Genomic DNA, 12760 nt, shown 5'->3' on the forward strand with positions numbered 1-12760 from the left:
GGCTGTGGGCCGCCAAGGCCTGCACGAACTTCAACAATCTCTGCTAGTTCATCATCACCGTAAAACGATGTTGTTCGCTGCGAAAGTCAAGACTTCAGATTGTGAGAAATATCAAGATGAGGTTGTTGTTTCAGTATGCGCCATTGAAACGAAAGTGGCAAGAAATATTCTTTCTCTCATTCTTTTTTTTCGTCGTTTGAGTTGACCCAAATAGCAAAAAATCCCAAATCACCGATCCAGATACCAAAAGGGCGCTGGGTTTGCAGGACGATGGAGATCGGCGACAACCGTTTCTGGTTTGGTCACTAGAGAAGGGGGGTTGATGATGCTCATGTAGGTTCGTATGACGCTGCTGGCAGACGAGGGAGACGGGACTAGCAATCCCGTTGTTTTTGGGGGGCTTCGCTAAGACCTCCTAGTGAGGGATTTAGTTGAGGCGAGTCCTCCTTTGTCCCATTTAACTTAGTCTCGTCAGTGAACAAACACAGATTGCACTAACTTCTAACTTAAGCCAGTCCAGTGAGAGCTAAAGAAGGCAAACAAACACCCCCTAAAGGGTTACATGTAAGGGTTAATAAGTATTTTTTAGATATATAATAATCTTAAAACATAAAACGTAGTTTTACATTTATAATTGGGTTTTTTTTTTAATTTTATTTATTCAAGAAGATTGAAATTTAAAATAAACCTAGCGTTAGATTACATATTGATTATAATCTCCCATTAATTAAATATTTAAATTTATTAATATACAAATTTCAATCTAATTTTTTACCATAAAAAGAGTTTTTTAATTTATTAATTTTATTTAACATTTTTCAAACTTGAAAGACTCAATTAACGTACTTAAATGTTAGTACCGAAATGTATTATATTAAAATAATGTATTTAAATGTTAGTACCGAAATGTATGTACCGAAATATATGCACCAAAATGTATGTACTGAAATGTGTGTACCTAAATATATACATTGAAATCTATTATAATGAATTTGATGTAACTAAATGAAGAAGACAAAGTACATCAAAATATATTGTATAACAAAAATTAGTTTATCTAAATGTTTACAATAAAATAGGGTCAATCTTAGTTTACTACCATGAAATTTCGTGGTTTTCAACATTTGGTACATAAAGTTTTTTTTTTATCCCAGAGTCATATCTCAAGTCTTAATTTTGGAACAGTTTCGTACATCCGTTATGTTTTCCGTCAGAACCTCCGTTAACTGATGATGTGTTGCCTACATGGACAATGACTTGGCGCCACGTGTGAATTTGGACCCATAAATATTTAAAAAAATTAAAAATTAAATTAAAAAAAAACTTTTTTAGGCATCCTGCCCCCCCTTCCTCCTTTTCCCTCTTCCCTGTACCCACATCCCCGCTCCCTCCCTTCTCTCATTTGCACCTACCCCCACCCTAGCTATCAGTCCGCAAAACTATTTTTTTATTATGGGCCGCTCCTCACCCCCACAACCCCCTCCCTCCCTTCTCTCATTTCTCTCATCTGCACGCACATTCCCCGCACACCCACCTCTCCTATGCAGAAGGGTCTCGAAGCTGCGGCAGACCTTGCCGCTGCACAGATGGGTCAATGTTATCGAAAGTCAGCCGCCCCGTGTACGGTTGGGAAATGAGAGAGGGGAGAGAGAAGGGTTGTGGACAGTATGATGAAGTTGAAGTGAGTGGCAATGGATCCATTGGGTGGGATGATTAGATTGCTGGCATTTGGGGGTGGAGTAGTGGATTCTAACAAGGGAGGGGACGATTGTTAACTTAGGCGAGAAGGGAGGGCGGATGCGCTGGAGGCAAGAGCTGATCTGGGGCTTGGGCTGGTGGACGGGCGGCGGAGGGTTAGAGGAAAGGTCGTGGGCGGGATAGTCGGTGAGCTTCTGAGTGACGTCGTCGAAGTGGGAGAGAGACAGATGAAGAAAGGAAGAGGAAGGAAAATTTTAAATTTTAGTTTTTAAGGTTTTTTTTTTAATTTTTAATATTTAAGTGGGTCCAAATTGACACGTGGCTCCAAGTCATTGTCTATGTAGGCGCCACATCATTAGTTAACGGAGGTTATGATGGAAAACTTTATTAATGTACGAAACTGTCCCAAAATTAAGACTTGAGGTATGACTCTGGGATGAAAAAAAATTCATGTACCAAATGTTGAAAACCACGAAACTTCAGGGTAGTAAACTGAGATTAACCCAATAAAACATGTTTGTACCATACTTGACCAATCCCGAAACTACTAAGTATCGGTCAACGTTATACCATCAAGGACCCAGAAGAGTTTCCCTCCAACCAGGAGGCCAATCATAGCGCGACACGTGTCGACATCAGAAGCCAATCATAGCGCGACACGTGTCAACATCAGAAGCCAATCACAACACGACACGTGTCAATATCAGAATGAAACTAGAAACTCTCTTCTATAAATAGAGATCATTCTCTCACAATATTTCCTAATGTCATTTGTACTAAATCATTCACTAGTACTCACTAAATGAGAGCTTGAACCTATGTACTTGTGTAAACCCTTCACAATTAATGAGAACTCCTCTACTCCATGGACGTAGCCAATTTGGGTGAACCACGTACATCTTGTGTTTACTTCCCTGTCCCTATCCATTTACATACTTTTCCACACTAGTAACCAGAGCAATCTAGCAAAGGTCACAAACTTAACATTTTCTGTTGTACCAAAGTCCTCACTGAATTTGCGCATCAACATGATAGATATGGATTGAATGAAGCTTTTATTGATCTTATTGTTACAGATGTCTCATTTAGAGACAATTTTCATTTGTACGATTCTTGTGTTACTGATGCTAAGGGCCAAACAGAGACATGTTGAACGACGCACTTTGACTAACCGTTCACTTGTTAGACGAGAGATTAGTTTGTGTTATCTGTATGCTATTTGTTTCAAATTCAAGGCGTCGAACAATGAGGCCGAATATGAAGCCCTCCTAGCAGGCTTACGTTTGGCTAAACACCTTGAGGTTAAACGAATTGATATCTTCAGTGACTCCTAATTGGTGGTTAACCAGGTCACCAACAACTTTGACGCTAAGGATAGCTCCATGGCAGCATATCTGGTACAAACACAATTGTTGCTCAAGCACTTCCACTACCAGATCACCCTAATTCCTCGAGCGGCAAACAGTCATACAGATGCTTTGGCTCGCCTCGCCTCAGCGGAGGAAGACAAGATTGGGAGAAAAATTCAGGTCGAATTGTTGGCAGCACCAAGCACCATGGCTGCGGAAGTGTGTAACTTACAACAATGAGATAGTTGGATTACCCCGATTTATAGATTCCTGGCTCATGACACCATTACAAATGACAAAGTTCAAACTAAGCATATTCGATACAAGGTTACCCGTTACTTGATCATTAATGACTAACTCTACAAGCAGGGTTTTAACCTACCATACCTAAGATGCCTTACGCCCGCAGAGGCAGAAACTATCCTTCAGGAAATATATGAAGGAGTATGCGGAGATCATGCTGTATCTCGATCCCTATCACACAAGGCTTTTCACCAAGGATATTACTGGCCAACACTCCACCAAGTCGCCATCAGAATATCCCGCTCATGTGATAAGTGTCAACGCTACGCAACTATTCCTCACTCCCCTCCCGAGCCGCTCACTCCTATGATCAACCCTTGGCCCTTGGCCCAATGAGAACTTGATTTGATTGGCCCAATGCCTGCAGGGAAGGGCAATGTTCGCTATGCAATCGTTGTAGTTAACTACTTCACAAAGTGGGCCGAAGTAGAACCTTTGGCAACCATTACTGAGGCAAAAATAGAAGACTTCGTATGAAAGAACATCATTTGCCGATTCGGCAATCCCAATGCAATAGTCACTGACAACGGGCGACAGTTCGACAACAATAAGTTCGGGATGTTCTGCTCTAAGTTCAACATCAACTTATGTTTTGCCTCCCCAGCTCATCCTCAGTCTAATGGACAAGTTGAAGCCATCAACAAAATAATCAAGCGAACTTTGAAAACCAGCTTGGACAAGGTTAAAGGTTGTTGGCCAGAATTTGTACCCCAAGTTCTTTGGTCATACCGTACTTCGTATCGAACATCAACAGGAGAAACCTCATTCTCACTTGCCTTTGGTACAGAGGCAGTTGTCCCAATTGAGCTTGAGCAAGCAATGTTCCGAGTCCAGAACTATGTGCAAAGTGAAAATGACAAACAACTTACCCTCAACTTAGATCTAGTCGAGGAACACAGAAACCAGGCTCACTTGAGGAATGTCGCCTACAAGCAGCATATCTCCAACTACTATGACTCAAGGGTTAAACCTCGTTCTTTCAAAGTGGGGGACTGGGTATTGAAGAAAAGATTACTCTGCGACAGAGTCCCGAGTGAAGGAACACTTAGTCTAAATTGGGATGGACCGTTTGAAGTTGTTGGCATCAGTCGCCCTGGCTCCTACAAGCTTAGAAGCTCTGATGGCAAGACCTTTGGCCATCCATGGAACGCTGATCACTTAAAGTACTATTACAAGTAAAATCACATTGTACAAGTGTTAAGTTTCAGCCGTTCGACATCCTATGTAATGAAGACTATTTGGCATAAATTCAATAAAGAGGTGATTTAGACAACTCGATCCTAATCCTCTTACATTCCTAGCAGTGAAACACTCGGGTTCAAAGCTTCAACATGAATGCTTCCAACATGAAACAAAGTCTAAGTATATGTCAGCAAGACTATACAAATAAATAAACAGCTTCACAATATATTCGTTCAATCATATATTCCAACACATTCATACATAAGCCAACTGTGCTTTGAAATTGTTCAACATATTTGGTGTCATTCGACACTTTCTACAATGTGCCTAGACACCTTGTCCTTATTCTCACCAACCAGATGATGAAATGTACAACCCGTACCCTCATTCATGCCACCAACCAGGTGATGAAATGTACAACCCGTACTTTAATATCATTTGGCAACTTACCACTCATGCCACCAACCAGGTGAAGAAGGAACTCATCTTCATGCCACCAACCAGGTGATGAAAAGTACAATCCGTAATCTCCTTCATGCCACCAACCAGGTGATGAAATGTACAACCTATACTCTAATATCATTTGGCAACTTGCCACTCATGTCACCAACCAGGTGAAGAAGGAACTCATCTTCATGCCACCAACCAGGTGATAAAATGTACAACACATACCAACAAAAGCTTCATCAATGGAGGGCAATCATAATTCTCAAAAGTTTCACACACTCTTGATCAAGACAGTGTGAAGCAAAACCAATTTATGGTGCCAACAAGAGATTCATCAAAGGAGTTTAACCACAATTCTCAAAAGCTTCACACACTCTTGATCAAGACAGTGTGAAGCAAAACCAATTTATGGTGCCAACAAGAGCTTCATCAATAAAGGGCAACCACAATTCTCAAAAGCTTCACACACTCTTGATCAAGATAGTGTGAAGCAAAAACCAATTTATGGTGCCAACAAGAACTTCATCAATGGAGGGCAACCACAATTCTCAAAAGCTTCACACACTCTTGATCAAGACAGTATGAAGCAAAACCAATTTATGGTGCCAACAAGAGCTTCATCAAAGGAGGGTAATCACAATTCTCAAAAGCTTCACACACTCTTGATCAAGACAGTGTGAAGTAAAACCAATTTATGATGCCAACAAAAGCTTCATCAATGGAGGACAACTACAATTCTCAGACATTCGAAGCAAATTCAATTTATATGGTTCATCCATACCTTCGACTACTACAATGTATGGCTTGCATCACAATCTCTTGCTCAACAGTGTGGAAGCAAAATTTGTATATGTTGTCTCTCCCACATTTTCAAATTTCTAGTTTCCCAAAAAAAAAAGAAAAAGGAAATTCAACAAAACTTCATCAATGGAGGACAACTACAAATTCTCAAAAGCTTCACACTATCTTGATCAAGATAGTGTGAAGCAAAATCAATTCATGGTACCCAACAAAAGCTTCAACTCCAAAGCTTCACCTACAAAGCTTCAACTCCAAAGTTTCACCTACAAAGCTTCAACACAAAAGCTTCACCAACAAAAGCTTCATCAATGGAGGAAAACTACAAATTCTCAAAAGCTTCAGACTATCTTGATCAAGATAGTGTGAAGCAAAATCAATTCATGGTACCCAATAAAAGCTTCAACTCCAAAACTTCACCTACAAAGCTTCAACTCCAAAGCTTCACCTATAAAAACTTCACCCATAAAAGCTTCACCAACAAAAGCTTCAACTCCAAAGCTTCACCAACAAAAGTTTTATTAATGGAGGACAACTACAAGTTCTCAAAAGCTTCACACTATCTTGATCAAGATAGTGTGAAGCAAAATCAATTCTTGGAACCCAACAAAAGCTTCAACTCCAAAGCTTCACCTACAAAGCTTCAACTCCAAAGCTTCACCTACAAAAGCTTCAACACAAAAACTTCACCCACAAAAGCTTCAACTCCAAAGCTTCACCTACAAAAGCTTGACCCACAAAAGCTTGACCTACAAAAGCTTCACCCACAAAAGCTTGACCCACAAAAACTTCACCCACAAAAACTTCACCTACAAAAGCTTGACCCACAAAAGCTTCACTTACAAAAGCTTGACCCACAAAAGCTTAACCCACAAAAACTTCACCTACAAAAGCTTCACCCACAAAAACTTCACCACAAAAGCTTGACCCACAAAAGCTTAACCCACAAAAGCTTGACCTACAAAGCTTCAACACAAAAGCTTCACCTGCAAAAGCTTCACACTATCTTGATCAAGATAGTGTGAAGCAAAATCAATTCATGGTGCCCAAAAAAGCTTCAATCTCAAAGTTTCACCTACAAAGCTTCAACACCAAAACTTCACCTACAAAGCTTTAAAATATATATATATATATATATATTTTTTTTTTTTTTCTTTCGGAAATTCGAAAATTTGAAAAAAAAAATCGAAAAAAAAAATTACCTAGGCTTCATCTTCTTTGGGCCTAACAACTTTCATAACAAATATATATGAATCATAACAAATATATATGAATAATGAGTTTTGGGCTACCACTTAGAAAGGAAATGCCTCATTCGTCAACTCCCTCGACCAGAGACTTGGGGGACTCCTACCATATGCTACTGCACCTTGATACTCGAAAGTCTCACGACTACTCAGTGACTTGGATTTTTCAAGTCTCCAAACGAGAAGTTTTCCTCACTCGGGAAATTAAGGGAGCACTACCTCAACCTACATGCTTCACTCACAAAGCTTCAACATACAAGCTTCAACAAAAGGAAAAATTCAAAGAACTTAGTGAAGAAGGCCTTGGTGTATTTAACACAATACGTTGAAATGAAGTAAAGCTTGTTTATTGATATCTCCAATAAGTTATAAATATGTACATATACATGAATCAAAATAAACAAACAAGAGGGAGCCTTCACAAATGTTGCTCAGGAGAAGTCTCAGCAGTCGGTAGAGCCCCAGAAAGAGGAGGCACCAGATGGTGATTATTCAGAGCCTCAGTACTAGGCAGAACCCCAGAAAGAGGAGGCACCGAAGGTTGATCATTTGGAGCTTCATTACGTGGTATAGCCCAATAAGACGAAGGCAATAAATGCCTTTGGAACAAACCCACAAATCTCTGATGATCAAGTAAAATCTGACCATCAGATTCCTGCAGCTGGTCGAGCTTCCTCTTCATGTTTGTAGCATAGTCATGTGCGAGCCTGTGCAACTATTTATTCTCATGCTTGAGCCCTCTGATCTCATGTTTGAGACTTGTCACTTCAGCTGCCAATGATTCAACTTGGCGGGTTCGAGCAAATAGGCGTTGGGCCATATTAGATACAGAACCTGCACACTGAACACTGAGAGCCAGATAATCCTTAACAGCCAACTCATCAGACCATTTGAAAAGTAGTCTGTTATCTTTGGGAATGAGAAGGTTCTTGGCCACCACCGCAGCGGTCATATCATTCTTCATCACAGAGTCCCAACGGTAAGAGGACCAGTAGGGGATAAGAATGATGAGCGCCATATGTTGTCTTGAGAAGGCATGACTGCCTCTTCACCAAAGTTCAAGTCAAAACGACGGTCGGATAGGCCAGACATTCTCAGAAATGATGAAGCAGAAATGAGGTGCAATAAATATCTGAAGTAAGGGGAAAATTCCTACAAGCAATAACTCTCTGAATGTACTCCTTGCACACAATTGGTGCCCTTATAAAAGAAAGGGCAATAGGGTCGTTGGTTCAAAAATTGAAGAGGCACCACTTTCCGGATTCCAAAGAGGCACCACTTTCCGGATTTCGAAGAGGCACCACTTTCCACACGCAACATCAGCTCCTCGGGTACCACAAATGCCAAAGATCTTTGACAAAGTTTAGACACATAAATTTTGAAGATCTAGCTACCCTACTATTACCCATAAGGGTAAAGGAACAACACCACAGCTTGATAACTAGAAAGTCCCAATGTGTTTCAACCTCCGTGCTCCGTGGCAAGGCAGACTAGCAAAAATGTCCAACATTTACTCACATTCGAGAAAACAATCTCAACAGGATTACTTTCTCAAAAATCGAAGAGACACTGCTCTCCGAATCTCAAGAGTCAGACTCCTAACAGGATTGCTTTCTCAAAAATCGAAGAGGCACCGTTCTCTGAATCTCGAGAGCTAGATCCCCGACATGATTGCTTGTTCGAAAATCGAAGAGGCATCGCTCTCCGAACTTTGAGAGCCAGATTTCCTTGGATAAAGCTTGTCTGCAATCTTCACACGCAACATCAGCTTTCCAGATACCACAGACAGCTTTTTCAAAGCGCTCTGACAAAGTTAAAACATGTGAAGCTTGCAGCTCCCACTACATTGCTATGACCAATAAGGGTAAAGGAATAACATTATTACTTGCTCAAAAATCGAAAAGGTATCGCCATCCGAATCTCGAGAGCCAGATTCCCAACAGGATTACTTTCTCAAAAATCGAAGAGGCACCGCTCTCTGAATCTCAAGAGCCAAACTCCCAACATGATTGCTTTCTAAAAAATTGAAGAGGCACCGCTCTCCGAATCTCGAGAGCCAGATCTCTGACAGGATTGCTTGTTCGAAAACTGAAGATGCATCGCTCTCTGAACTTTGAAAGCCAGATTTCCTTGGATAAAGCTTGTCTGCAATCTTCACACGCAACATCAGCTTTCCAGATACCAGATACCACTTTTTCAAAGTGCTTTGACAAAGTTGAAACACGTGAAGCTTGCAGCTCTCACTACATTGTTACGACCAAGAAGGGTAAAGGAATATCACTACTACTTGTTGTTAGGGAGACTCATATATATGTCGACCTCCATCCTCCACAGCCAGGCAAACCTGCAAATAAAAAAAATGCTCAACTTTTCTTCACATCTGAGAGGGCACTCTCAGCAGAGTCTCTCGAAATATTCAGCTTCTTTTCCTCCCGATAATACCTCTGCACACAAGCCACACCAGAGTAATGGTATCCCATATTATCATGGTTAAAAGCAAGAGTATCCCATATCATGTTTTTTCCCTGTCTTTTCATTTGGCCTTGTTCTTACCTGCAAGACAATGAGAAAAAGAGCAATCAGTCAGCACTTGGAATCAAGCTTCCAGTCAGGAACTGACTGCCTGGAACCTCTTGCTTGATTACTTACCTGACATTGCTTTTAAGTACTCATCTTCAACATCTTATGTTTCTAGAGAAGATACCACATCTGTTTGAGGAACAGATGGGGCAAGTGAGAAGGATACAAGGAAACATGTGGAGACAAGTGTAACAGAACACGTGCCGATACATCCACTACTTTGTCAACAACAAAAGTATCCCATATCATTAGGGTTGAACGTACTCTAGATTTGATGGACTTGTTTTGACCCTTAAATTCTTGAGTCGGCCTTATACTCTGGAGGGAACCAGAAAACCCTCAGCCCAGTTCAAGAATAAGCTTGTGGAAAGTTACTTCTTCAAAAGCAAAAGTATCTCATATCATCTATTCTCCATTTTCTTCTCCTTATTCTTTGTGCTATTTACAACACAAGGAGAAGGAGAACAATCAACCGGAAGCCGAAATCGAACCTCCGATCCAGGTTGCTTGCTTGGAAGTCTGATTGCTTACCTTGTCTGTTACCTCCTTCGGCAAATCTCCTAGCTCGGCGACTTGGGGGACTCCTACTATAGGGTTTGTATCGCACTTAACCAAGCCCGAAACTACAAGTAAGCTTCAAGTGAAATTGATACATTACTTTGTGCATCTTCATCGGTTAAAGATACCACCCCTGGATGGAGGAAAAGTACTTCCAGAGAAGATGTCACATCTATATATGAGACAAATAAAGCAAGTAAAAATGATACCACACTTCGGTACTTAGAAGTTTCGTGATTACTCAATGGCTTGGATCTTGCAATTCCCCAACCGAGAAGCTTCCCTCACTCGGGAACTTAGGGGAGCACTGTTTGTACCATACTTGATCAATCCTGAAACTACTAAGCACCGGTCAACGTTATACCATCAAGGACCCATAAGAGTTTCCCTCCAACCAGGAGGCCAATCACATCGCGACACGTGTCGACATCAAAAGCCAATCATAGCGCGACACGTGTCAACATCAGAATCCAATCACAACACGACACGTGTCAATGTCAGAATGAAACTAGAAACTCTCTTCTATAAATAGAGATCATTTTCTCACAATATTTCGTAATGTCATTTGTACTAAATCATTCACTAGTACTCACTAAAGGAGAGCTTGAACCTATGTACTTGTGTAAACCCTTCACAATTAATGAGAACTCATCTACTCCGTTGACGTAGCCAATTTGAGTGAATCACGTACATCTTGTGTTTGCTTCCCTGTCCCTATCCATTTACATACTTATTCACACTAGTGACCGGAGCAATCTAGCAAATGTCACAAACTTAACATTTTCTGTTGTACCAAAGTCCTCACTGATTTTGTGCATCAACAAAATATATTAGGATAAATGAAATGAAAATGAAATTTATAATGAAATAAAATTAATACATTAAAATTTAAGAAGAAAAAGAGAAATAATTTTAAAAAAAATCAAAATATAATTAATAAATAAGGTTATTAATGTATCAAGTGTCACATCCCACCTCGAGCCCCCACTACATTCTGGGCTCGACTCCACCGTAACACGACATTATCCGCTTTGGGCCCCGACCACGCTCTCACGGTTTTGTTTTTAGGAACTCACACGAGAACTTCCTAGTAGATCACCCATCCTGGGATTGCTCTCGCGCGAACTCGCTTAACTTTAGAGTTCCGATGAAACCTGAAACCAAAAGTTCCCAAAATGTCTCATGCTAGGTAGAGATGAGAATATACATATAAGGCTTACATAATCCACTCCCCTGGGAGATGTTAGATGTTACATCAAAGGACTAAAATTAAATTTTGATCTTACTCATGGTTTTAATCTAAAAGTCATCTTTGCCAAGGATTAAAATGAAGTTTTCTATTCATAATTTATAGAATAAATAATAATACAAATTACAATTGTCCACAATGCGTTTTTCATATTTTGAAAACGCTGCATTATAATTTCATTTTCAATGGAAGAAAAAACATTGCTCTCAATATAAATTATCACGATATCACTCAACCATTGATCTCTCATTTGGTTACAATGAATTTTCACAATTTTCAAAGTGAAAAAGGCTCTTGCTGAAGCAATAGCAATCAGTATAATCAAAGTCCATATATTAGCAATACACATAATATACTCTATTCCTCCCCATTTTTTTTGCAAGACTACCGATTTCTTTCAATTAAGAAAATTAACTATTTAAAAGCATATTAAGAATATAATGCTTAAGTTGATTTTTTTTTTTTTAAAAAAATTTGAGAACGAGAACTCCTGTTTGAGGCATCAAACAATTGAAGGTCATGTATGAAAGGCAACTCTAACCTTCAAGGGATAACACTCAAGTCATCTATAGAGATCATCAGAATTTGTAGGTCAACTAAACCCACTTGCTTCATAATGGATCCGTCAATAAATATTTGATACATCAAATATCATAATATAAATAATTTAATATGAAAAAATATTTAACTATTTTTGTTATAATACTCTGTATGTCAAGCCGTTTTTTCGACATGCTTAAAAATTTATGTGACGCTGGGTCAGCTCGATAAAAGCCTGACTCGGCGAGCGTGACCCAATGCGCACCACTTTCATAGCTGGCATTTAGGATAAGGTTTAATGGGACACTTGAGCCACGCTTTTACCAAATCACCATAAACCTTTTCACTTTTTATCAATATTGCCCCTTTTATAGGGGTTTTTTTTTTCTTTTGTTTTTTTCCTTCAATTGATTGTATGTTTATTATTAAGAATAAGTATGCAAAGTATTGACATTTTATTCCCTTAATCTCTAATTCAGATGCTTAACAGGGAAGTTACCTAAGATGATATCTTGTATTGTTTTTTATTCGATATTAATACCTTAGTTTCTCAACTAGGGGAGGTGAAGTTTCTGTTTATTCAGTGCAGTGCAACATTGTTGCGCACGAGGTGACTTCACATGGTGCTTGCATGGTGGTTCTTTCTTATAGGATGCTCTTGACCCATAATTTGTTTTTAATATTCTCGCATAAGATGTAAACATTCCAATTAAAATTTAGTAAAGTCTATCCTTTAACAACAAAAAAACAAAAGAAATGATTATGTATCATTTTTTTATTTCAAGTAAACATCGTAACACGCGATATTT

This window comes from Malus sylvestris, chromosome 13, assembly GCF_916048215.2.
Source record: "Malus sylvestris chromosome 13, drMalSylv7.2, whole genome shotgun sequence".
In the NCBI taxonomy this organism is placed as follows: Eukaryota; Viridiplantae; Streptophyta; class Magnoliopsida; order Rosales; family Rosaceae; genus Malus; species Malus sylvestris.